Source organism: Rhinolophus sinicus, chromosome 18 (assembly GCF_057876585.1).
Source record: "Rhinolophus sinicus isolate RSI-liver-muscle chromosome 18, RSI-T2T, whole genome shotgun sequence".
NCBI lineage: Eukaryota > Metazoa > Chordata > Mammalia > Chiroptera > Rhinolophidae > Rhinolophus > Rhinolophus sinicus.
In genome coordinates, this window is record NC_142518.1 from 36826182 (window position 1) to 36836579 (window position 10398).

A 10398-nucleotide genomic window follows, 5' to 3' on the forward strand; every position below is an offset into this window, starting at 1 on the left:
TTCTTGGATCTGTGGATTTCTGGTGTTCATCAAATTTGGGGAAAGTTTGGCCAGTATTTTTTCAAAAACATTTTTTCCGAAGCTCCCTTCTCTCTCCTCCTTCATGTACTCCAATTACTCATGTATTACTGTGTTTCCCTGATAATAAGACCAGGTCTTATACCGTATTTCCCTGAAAATAAAACCAGGTCTTGTATTAATTTTTGCTCCAAAAGACGCATTATGGTGTATTTTCAGGGGACGTCTTATTTTTTCATGTCCAACAATCTACATTTCTTCAAATAGAGTCATATCTTTTTCTGGAACATCATCATAATGTACTAAATGCGTCCGTCTGGCTGACGATCTTAACTGGGGCTTATTTTCGGGGTAGGTCTTATTTTCAGGGAAACATTGTAGGTTGCTTGGAGTTGTTCCACGGCTCACTGACACTTCCATCTCCTTACTCTGTGTGTTTCATTTTCAATAGTTTGTATTGCTGTGCCTTTAAGTTAACTAATATATACTTCTACAATGTGCTGTTCATCCCATCTTGTATATTTTTCAACCAATACATTGTAGCTGTTTGGTTTGGGTCTTTTTTATTCTCAATGTCTCTACTTACCTTTTTGAACATATGGCATAAATGACTGTTAATGTCCCTCTGCTAATTCTAACATCAGTGTCAGTTCTAAGTCGGTTTTGATTGATTGGTTATTCTCCTTATGGGTTGTGTTTCCCTGCAAAGATATTTCTGGCAATCTTTGGTTGGATCCCAGACATTGTGAATTTTACCTTACTGATTGCTGAATATTTTTGTCTTATAAATCTCCTGGAGCTTTATTCTGGAATGCATCTAATTTTCTTAGAAACAGTTTGATCCTTTCAGGTCTCGCTTTTATGATTTGTTACGCAGTTCCAAAGGAGTATTTATTCTAGGGCTAATTATTCCCTACCACTGAGTTCTCTAGCCAATGACCTGTGAATTATGAGTGTTTCCAGCCTTGCTGGTTGGATTAACCACTGTTTCTCACCCTGTGTGAACGCCAGGCATTGTTCCCTACAACCCTTTTGGACGGCTTTCTCCCCAGTCTTGGGCAGTTTCCTCGCACACATAATACCAATTGATACTCTGCTGACTGTTTAAGCAGGACCCTCTGCAGATCTCCAGGGTCCTGTGCAGCTCTGTTCTCTCTGGTACTCTGTCCTGTGGACACTAGCCATCCTGGTCTCCATGGGCTTTCAGCTCTGATGCTCCAAGTCAAGGGGTCTTCCAGATTATGCCTGGGGTTCCCCCCACTGAGCTGTGGCCTGCACAATCCCTTCAGGCAGTCAGCTGGGGAATTCATAGGGCTCACTTCGTTTGTTTCCAGTCTGTTGGGGATCACTGTCCCTCATTTCTTGATGTGCATTGTTTTGAAAACTGTTGTTTAGTGTATTTTGTCTGGTTCTATTGTTGTTTCAAGCAGGAAAGGTTAAGTCTTGTCTTGGCTGGAAAGAGAAGTGCTTTCCCTTAACTTTGTAGAATTTACTTAGCTGTTCTTTTTCTAATTTTTTGAGATGGAGGCTTAGCTCATTAATTATTCCAACTTTTTTGCATTGTAATCTTAGGTACTAAAAGACAGAAATATGCTTTGTAAAAACCCCATATACATAGATGTATTATCTTTAATACTATTGGATTCTTTAAATTCTTTTAATCCAAAACCAGTAATACATTTGTGATATAATTATAGTTTTTTGTGCCATTATTGTCCTTATCTTGAAAAAACTTTCCCTAACAACTGGTCAAAAATGGATATGAATATGGGTGTCTGTATATTTTTAAAACTTTTTCTTATAGTACCTTTACAACATTGTACATTCTTTCAGTGTAATAAGGAGCTAGGAGAGAGCAATCTGGAAGTTAAAAAGAGATATGGAAGGCAGAAGGAAGCAAGGAGAAGGAACAGAAAGGAAGAAAAATGAGGAGCACATGGGTGAGGTGTATAGTTACAGTTTGCATAGAATGCAGTGCGCGGTTGGTCACAGCCCACATGCCTTTGCCAGCCACCCCCACTGAGCTGGTCACTGCCCGTGTTAGCTACTCCATGAAGTGGAAAAAACACTATAGAAGAAAATTGTGACTAAAGCTTGTTGGTGTTGTTAAGAATTAGCAATGTCTGAAAGCAGGGTCCCACAGGAACATCTTTGTTTTTCATTGCCAAGGAAGATTCCATATCCTAATCTCTGAGGAGCTCTAGAATCTGGCTTCTTCCTATTCTAGAACCTGACAAAGTCTTGGTTTTGGTTTGCTCTAGCAGTTACCCTTGCTGAGGAGCCCTCTCTCTATGAGTTTCCGTGAAGGTGAAATATGTGTTTTAAAATAAAATCTGTTTTCGAATCTATCCTAGAAAGAAAAACTCTTCAACAATTGTTAAAGACTGTGTAGTGCGTTAACATCATAAAAACAATAATGCAGAGGGGACTTCAGAAATTACAAAAGGCTTCCAGATACATTTGCATTTGCCCTCTGTGATAACACCGTGGACTGTGGTGTTATCACTACCCTGTTGCAGATGACAGAGCTGCTGCTCAGGAGGTTAAGTGTTTTGCCCTTGCTCAAGGTCATGTAGCAAATAAGTGGTACTTCTCTTTCTACTGCTCTACTTCTTCTAACGTGCTGAAAAATCCACTTTGTTTGTTTTTTAAAAAAAGTACTTTTCAGTTCTGCTAATGAATTCGATCATGTATAAGCTTTTCTTTACAAAAAAAAAGAAGAGTGAGCCATGTTGGTAAGACCAACTCTAGAGATCAGTTAGTCATTTCAGATTATCTCATTCCTTAGCTTTACCTTTGTGCACCCAGCCACGGTGGGATTAATGCTGTCCTGGTTTGTGAAGGACTCTCCATCACAGGGGTGGGGGGCGATGGAGGGGTGACAGCTTCATCAGGATTGCTACTTTCTTAGTGGTTCTGGCATGAGGTTTAAAAGCAAGCGGTTTAACATAGCTGGCTTTCTCTAGAAATTTTTTCTCCCAAATTTCATCTATTTGTGGTCTTCGTTTGTTTCATCTATTCAGGTCTTTGTTGTAACCCAGAATCAAAAAAAGGATTCTGTTTTGTTGTCCAAGTAGAGACAGAATATCACCTGCTTTGACTATTTGCATGCTCTGAAGACTCCACAATGGAATGGCATAGGGCTGACTCTTCATTTTTACAGGAACAGAGACAATAGAAGCTTCAGATTTGCAGTTGTGTAATTTTTAAATGAAGGTGAAGTAATTTCATTTACAAGAAAACAAGTTAAAAGAGATAATTTTGTGTTTTTGGAGAATGAAAATAGTTTATAATAACCATAGTCCAACGCTTACATCTTTACTGATGTTAAAACTCAGCAGAGGGTAACTGACTTTTGGGGGGAATCACTTTGCAAGTTCTATAAGTGTTTGACCACTATGCTGTACACCTGAAAATAATATAATACTGAATGTCAACTATAATTGAAAAAATTTAAATTAAAAAAGAAAACTCCAACAGAAAGTATTTATTGGAGATAGGCCAGGGAACCACCCAGCAGAGTCAGGCACATTAAGTAAGCTAATTTTATTGGGTTTATAGAATTAAATAGATGATAAGGAAACGTATTAAGTGCATGTATTACTTGTTGTTGACTACATTTGAAGCCCCAAAGCCCTCTGTTTATTTTTTTTATGAGTTTCACCTTTATTTGTATTCTTAGAGCAGTTATAACCTGAATCAAGTGATTTAGCACTGGGCTATGTGTCATGTTACAGTTTATTTTTTACACAATTTACAAAATTTTGTTCATCCAAATCTATAAGCTCTTTGAAAGCAGGAATCTTGGCTTCTCCTCACGCTACATACCCCCAAACCTGGAAAAGTGCTCAGAAGAGTAGGTGCTCAATAAACACTTGTCAAATGACTTTTTTCAACGGATGTCTCTAAAGCAATTTTCACAATGTCTCTCTTCTTACTGTGTTTCCCCGAAAATATGACCTAGCTGGACAATCAGCTGTAACGCGTCTTTTGGAGCAAAAATTAATATAAGATCTGGTATTTATATATTTTTTAAACTTTTATTTATTTCAAGTGTGTTTTTCCAGGACCCATCAGCTCCAAGTCAAGTAGTTGTTTCAATCTAATTGTGGAGGGCGCAGCTCACAGTGGCCCATACGGGGATCGAACCGGCAACCTTATAGTTAAGAGCACCACGTTCTAACCAACTGAGCTAACCGGCCACCCTGAAGCCCCACATCTCTTAGCAAAGAGGTAAGAGATTTTGCCCCCTGGAGGGCAAGTGAGTGGTGAACCCACAGCTGGTGTGTGTTCTCCTGAGAGCTTTATTTTTTTTATTCCTTTTCCCCCCAGTTTTATTGTGATATAGTTGACATATAGCATTGTATTGGTTTTAGGTGTACAGCATGATGATCTGACATATGTATATATTGTGAAATAATTAGCATAATAAGTTTAGTTAACATCCATCACCTCACATACCAAGATCTTTTTGGAGGAAGAATGGACATCTTTAATTTCTTATTGGGATGCTGGGATGTTTATTATTTTTCCCATGGTATCCTTCTAACACCCCTCCTTATCCCTTCCTCATGTTTTCTCCAACAGTTTCCTAAAGTAGAATTTGTGGAAAACCTGCTTTATTTTTTTTAAGTTGGAATTTTATGAGCCAGCCCCTTTTTGTATGATAGTATTTCCAAGAAATCAGGAGTTATGTGTCTTTTTTGCAAGTACCATTTTTAAAACTGCAGCAGTCACTCATTAATTTCACCGAAAATGTAGCATCAAAAAGTGATAGTTACATTTTTAAAGTGTAATTAGATGATAACATTTGAGATAAAGGAATAATTCGCATTCCACAGCTTGGTAATGTCCTCAAAATAGTGCTTTGGGTAGGATAGACATTATTCTCCAATGTCAAGGGTGCTCCCTTCACCAACAGCTAGGATTTTCCAGGGAGCTCTCCCATGCCATCTTACTTTAAGGACATGGAGCACACTAGGGGTCTAGTCAGAAGCCCCCTCCTAACTCCCATCTCGGGCTTTGAACTTGTTCTCTACATGTGCAAATACAGTATGTTGGATGATGCTCTAAACACAGCTTTGCTGCTCTGAGTTTCCATGGTTCCAAGAGCACAGATGAAATAACAGCATAAACTAAAGTGTAGGTATGTGTTGCTTCTCTCTCTCTCTCTCTCTTTCTCTCTCTCTCTCTCTCTCTCTCTCTCTCTCTCTCTCTCTCTCTCTCTCTGTCAGTATTCTAGGAAGGATATAATTATGGTGGATGCATTCCCAAATAATAATAAACAATAAAACTGGGAACAATATATATGGCTGACCATCTCTATGGTAACCTCCATTAACTATATGTATGCATATTTTACTAATTTTGGTAATTCATATTTTAAAATATAAATGATTTTATGTTCACCATCATGCATTTGTGACCATCATTTGCTTTTGATGGTAGTGATTATTGACTATTGTTTCTACTCTAGAATCTTAAAAGCTGTGGAGGAGGTGGATGGAGGAGACACAGAGAGAGAGATGACTCATTTTAATCTTTGCTGGAACAAACAAGTGATTACTTCAGAAAAAGATGATGCTAGCTACTATCTACTCCCCCACCAGCCACACACACACACACACACACACACACACACACACACTCCCAAAAACCTTTCCCACTGGTGTATAAAGTGCCTTTCTGCATTGACTTTGACCTTCAACCACTGCTGTCAGGCTGGGGTTTCTTTTCAAGTGCTATGTAGACTTTAGAGCACTTTGCATTTAAGTGAGTCTGGGGGAATCACTTCAGCAGAGATGCTTGGTTGTCTTATGCATGTGAGGACAGCTCTTTGAGGTCCTCACTTGCTAAAGTCTCATCATGAGGATTTAAGAACTACTACAGACCATCTCCATTGGCTTTATTAGATGAAATGGCTGAACAAACTAACTGTAACACGGCGAACTGGAGGCTTCTCAGGGTCATTACTAAGAGAGCCAGTTATATATTCAGACCATGACATCTTCAAGGCAGATGCAGTTGATAAATCACTTCTCTCTGTGGCCTTCTGACAGTTTTCATTATGGTATTAGAAATGTACCAATATTTCCTGATGAATTTGCCAGCTTCACTGTCATCTCTTTTGTGAGCTGTGAAAATGCATATTAAAAGAAGGATCCACAAGACAAACACCATGATTTCACTTATATGTAGAATCTTAAAAAAAAAAAAAAAAGAACAAATGAAACAGAAACTCATAGACACAGAGAACAAATTGGTGCTCACCAGATGGAAGGGGGTTGGGGGACTAGGTGAAAAAGGGGTAAGGGATTAAGAACTACAAACTGCCAGTTATAAAAATAGTCACGAGGATATAAAGTACAGCACAGGGAATATAGTCAATATTGTAATAATTACGTATGGTGTCAGATCATGAAGGTGGTCACTTTGCAAAGGTACATAAATGTCTAATCACTATATTGTACACCTGAAACTAATATAACAATATTGTGTGTCAACTGTGATTGAAAAATAAATTTAGAAAAAAGAAGGGTCCAGAATAAGACAGGAGTCTGTGATCCATGTGGGTCCCAGGAAGCATGATTTTATTTTGTTTTTGTATTGCTATGGACCAGGGCTTAAGTTAACAGTTGAGTGGCCTGAACTGTTGTCACAGAAGGTGGTGTTTCTTAGAGGCTTTCTTTCTTTCTTTTTAAAGATTTTATTGGGAAAGGGGCACAGGGCGTTTTTTCCAAGTCAAGTTGTTGTCTTTTCAGTCTTAGTTGTGGAGGGGCACGTGCCATTCAGCTCCAGATCCAGTTGCCGTTGCTAGTTGCAGGGGGCGCAGCCCACCATCCCTTGAGGGACTCGAGGAATTGAACCGGCAACCTTGTGGTTAGGAGCCCACTGGCCCATGTGGGAATCGAACTGGCAGCCTTTGGAGTTAGAAGCACAGAGCTCCAACCGCCTGAGCCACCGGGCCGGCCGGAGGCTCTTTTCTTATATCATCTGAACAATCATGAAGAAAATGCTAATTAGCTACTCTCCAAAAATATTTTGTTTTAAATGATGCTTTGGGTTTGAATGCCCCAGCACAGATTTCTTCTCATCAAGAAACCCTAGCTGTTTCCATTTTAAATCTCCCATACTTCCCCGAGCAGGGCAACATGTCTTCATCAGTCTCAAAGGCTAGCAGAGCTTTTCCTCCCAGACAACTATGGTCACTGAAGTGTTCAAAAGCAAGGATAACATATTCAAGATTCTTCCTTATGGCTGAGGTTTCCAGCAAATATCTCTGCCATCCATCTGCCTGCTTTTTCTGTTACTCCTGAAATCCTGACACCATGCCCATGGTAAAGCCATACCTGTGGCTATTCAAATGTGTTTTCCTGCCTTTTCTTATTCAGTTTCTGTTTTTCACACTTCTGTTAAACTCAGCTTCGTATTCACGATAATTCTCTTAGTGAGAATCAATAGGAGGTTTTGATTCTCAAGACACACAACCAGATTTTTTTTGTTTGTTCTGACATAATTTTCCCTGTTCTTATGACTGTACTCAGGCCCAGAGAGGTAACATTTTCTTCTTCATTTGTAAAAATTTCTCTTTCCCCCTCAAAGATATTTCACCACTGTTGGTTACTTTAGCAGATAACATGTAACATGTACCATACATTCCTTAGTCCTTGAAAATGATTTTCAGCTGTTGTTCTGCTATATTGTATTCCCAGCCAACTTTTTGGAACTTGCTACTCTTTTAAAGGCCATAGTGATTTAAAAAGACCAAAACTTTCTTTTTGTCACCCAAAAAGCCTTAATGTCTCCAACAAAGGTTGTGAAATAGCCACAAAGTGACACAGAATGGACACCTGCAGCTCAACGAGATTGTACCTTACTTTCTTAGTTGTGAGATAAAGCTTAAATTATATTCATATTTAGTGTTATATTTTTTCATTCAAATTCCTTGAAAAAATAATCCAAGTGTGGTATGAAGTGTAGCATTTTATTATTAATCAGATTAGTGGGCTGCCAGGTCCCAATATTCTCCACTTTACCGAATACAAGAGCTTTCTATAGAATTCTGCTAAACCAAAATAGGTTTTTCCTCTGAGCACTAATGATAAAGTTGTCTAAACATGTGAATTGCAACATTTTTGTTTTCTTCAAGTAAAAAGTTGAAAGATGAGTTGGAGGAATTTGTGAACATACTTGTTGTTTTTTAATGACTACTTTGCCAGATAGAGAGATTGGGTGACTTGGCTGCTCTGAGAGGTGGTGTAACCTATTGGGTGACAGCCCTCTTTTGCTGGGTTTTGAGCAAACAGTCAGTGAATGTTTCTATGTAATGGGTGTTAAAGTACAGTTGTAACATTTTTATAAATTTTAAGGTTAGCTTTTGGAACATTTGGATTTCATAGAACATAGTAACATGGTTTGATTTATAGGATTGATCTACGTTAAACTCTATGGAGTAAATATCCACCACCACCACCACCACCACCCCATTTTTGACACTACAGGGTGATATTTTTAATTGAAAGTTCCCATAATGGCAATGTTACCCATAACAGTGTACAGTTATGTAACGGTGGAAACATGTTCAGAATAAGTCTTTCCTTTTATGTTTACGTTGTGTGAACACTATGGACTAAATCAATTTCTGTTGCTATCACCATCTATTTTTCTTTTCATTGATGGTTTTTCCAGTTACTATGCACTTAGTTAGCATAGTGTAATCCACTTGAGCACTGGAGTCAAGAGAACTGGTTTGAGTCCCAGCTTACTATCTAGGTGGTGCTTCAAACACAGCAGGGAGCAAAGGGCCATGGAAGCCAATTCTCTGAAGTTGGTGTGTGATGTGTTAATTTATAGCCTGATTCTCCTGTTGACTTCTCCTCAATTCACTGTGCCCTAAAGATTTTAGCTGTAACTGGAATATTTGGAAGAAAAAAATAAATCCAGAGACTGATACTTTCTTCATAATTTCCAGAGTTTTAATATGACACATATGGCATACATATGACACACACATATAAAACATATGCAAACTTCAGTAATTCATTTACAACTGTCACTACTTTTGCCATATCCATGTACCAAATGAACGTTCTTAATATGTTTAAATTAATGCATATTTCAAACTTTAAATAAAATGGTGCTCAGTCTTAAGTGCAGGGTACACTTACCACTGGTGGCAACGATGGGCACAGCAGTAAATGAGAGTGAACCAAGGGCAGGGAGAGGGCACCTTCCCCAGGCTCTTTCAGCCGCTGTGTGTATCACAGGTAGAAGGTCTCAGGTTGGAACTTTGTTCGTCTCTCTTTCTTTTTTTTTTCCCCCCTCTACTTTTTCAAGTTGGAACTTTTGACAATAGAAGAGCGGGTTTCAGGCCCAGAGCCTCCACCAAATTCTACTTTAGCTTAGTAGGGTTTAGCTAAAATTCAGTAACGTTATTTTGTTTTTGTTGTACTGACCCCAGTATATATAGGGGGACAAGCAATAACTTAGACAAAACGTTTTGTGATCACATAAACCTTCTCCTTTAAGAACATAAATTATTGAGGCGGTCAGATGGCTCAGTTGGTTAGAGCACGATGAATCGCTCACCAAGGTCGCCAGCTCAATTCCCACATGGGATGGTGGGCTGCGCCCCCTGCAACTAAAGATTGAAAAGGGCGACTGAACTTGGAGCTGAGCTGCGCCCTCCTCAACTAGACTGAAGGACAACGACTTGACTTGGAGCTGATGGGGCCTGGAGAAACACACTGTTCCACAATTAAAATTTTATAAATAAATAAATAAATAAATAAATAGTTACATGAATTTGATTTAAAAAGACATAAGTGAACATGTTAGAAGTTAGCACGTAACTACTACTTTAATTTAATCAAAACACTTCACAATGAGATTGTAGGGATTTTTAATTTTAATTTTAGTTTTTTAGAGAGGACACAGCTCACAGTGGCCCACGCAGGAATCAAAGCGGCAACCTTGGTGTTATTAGCACTGCGTTCTAACCAACTGAGCTAACCAGCCACCTCTGGGATTTTTCAAATAGCCACAGTAGAACTCAGAAAGGAAATAGGAATGTCAGGTAAAAAAGCCAGATCTTTCTAGTATTTTGCTTCTTACTTCAATATTGAGATGTTACATAACTACCTATAATTTGCTATGTAACTACGTATACTGCAATTATAAGTTTGATTAATATGTATAATCAAAAACTGCAAACAAAATAAGCTTTTGAATCCAAACATACATCTGAATATGCAACAGGTGGGGGTGGGGTGAGAGCCTCAGAACAGACAGTGGGAGTGCCAGGGCAGCCAGGTACAGAAGTCACTCCAAATGCAGGAGCACCAGTGTTCAGGCAAAGGGTGTCCTTTATGTGCCCTGTGA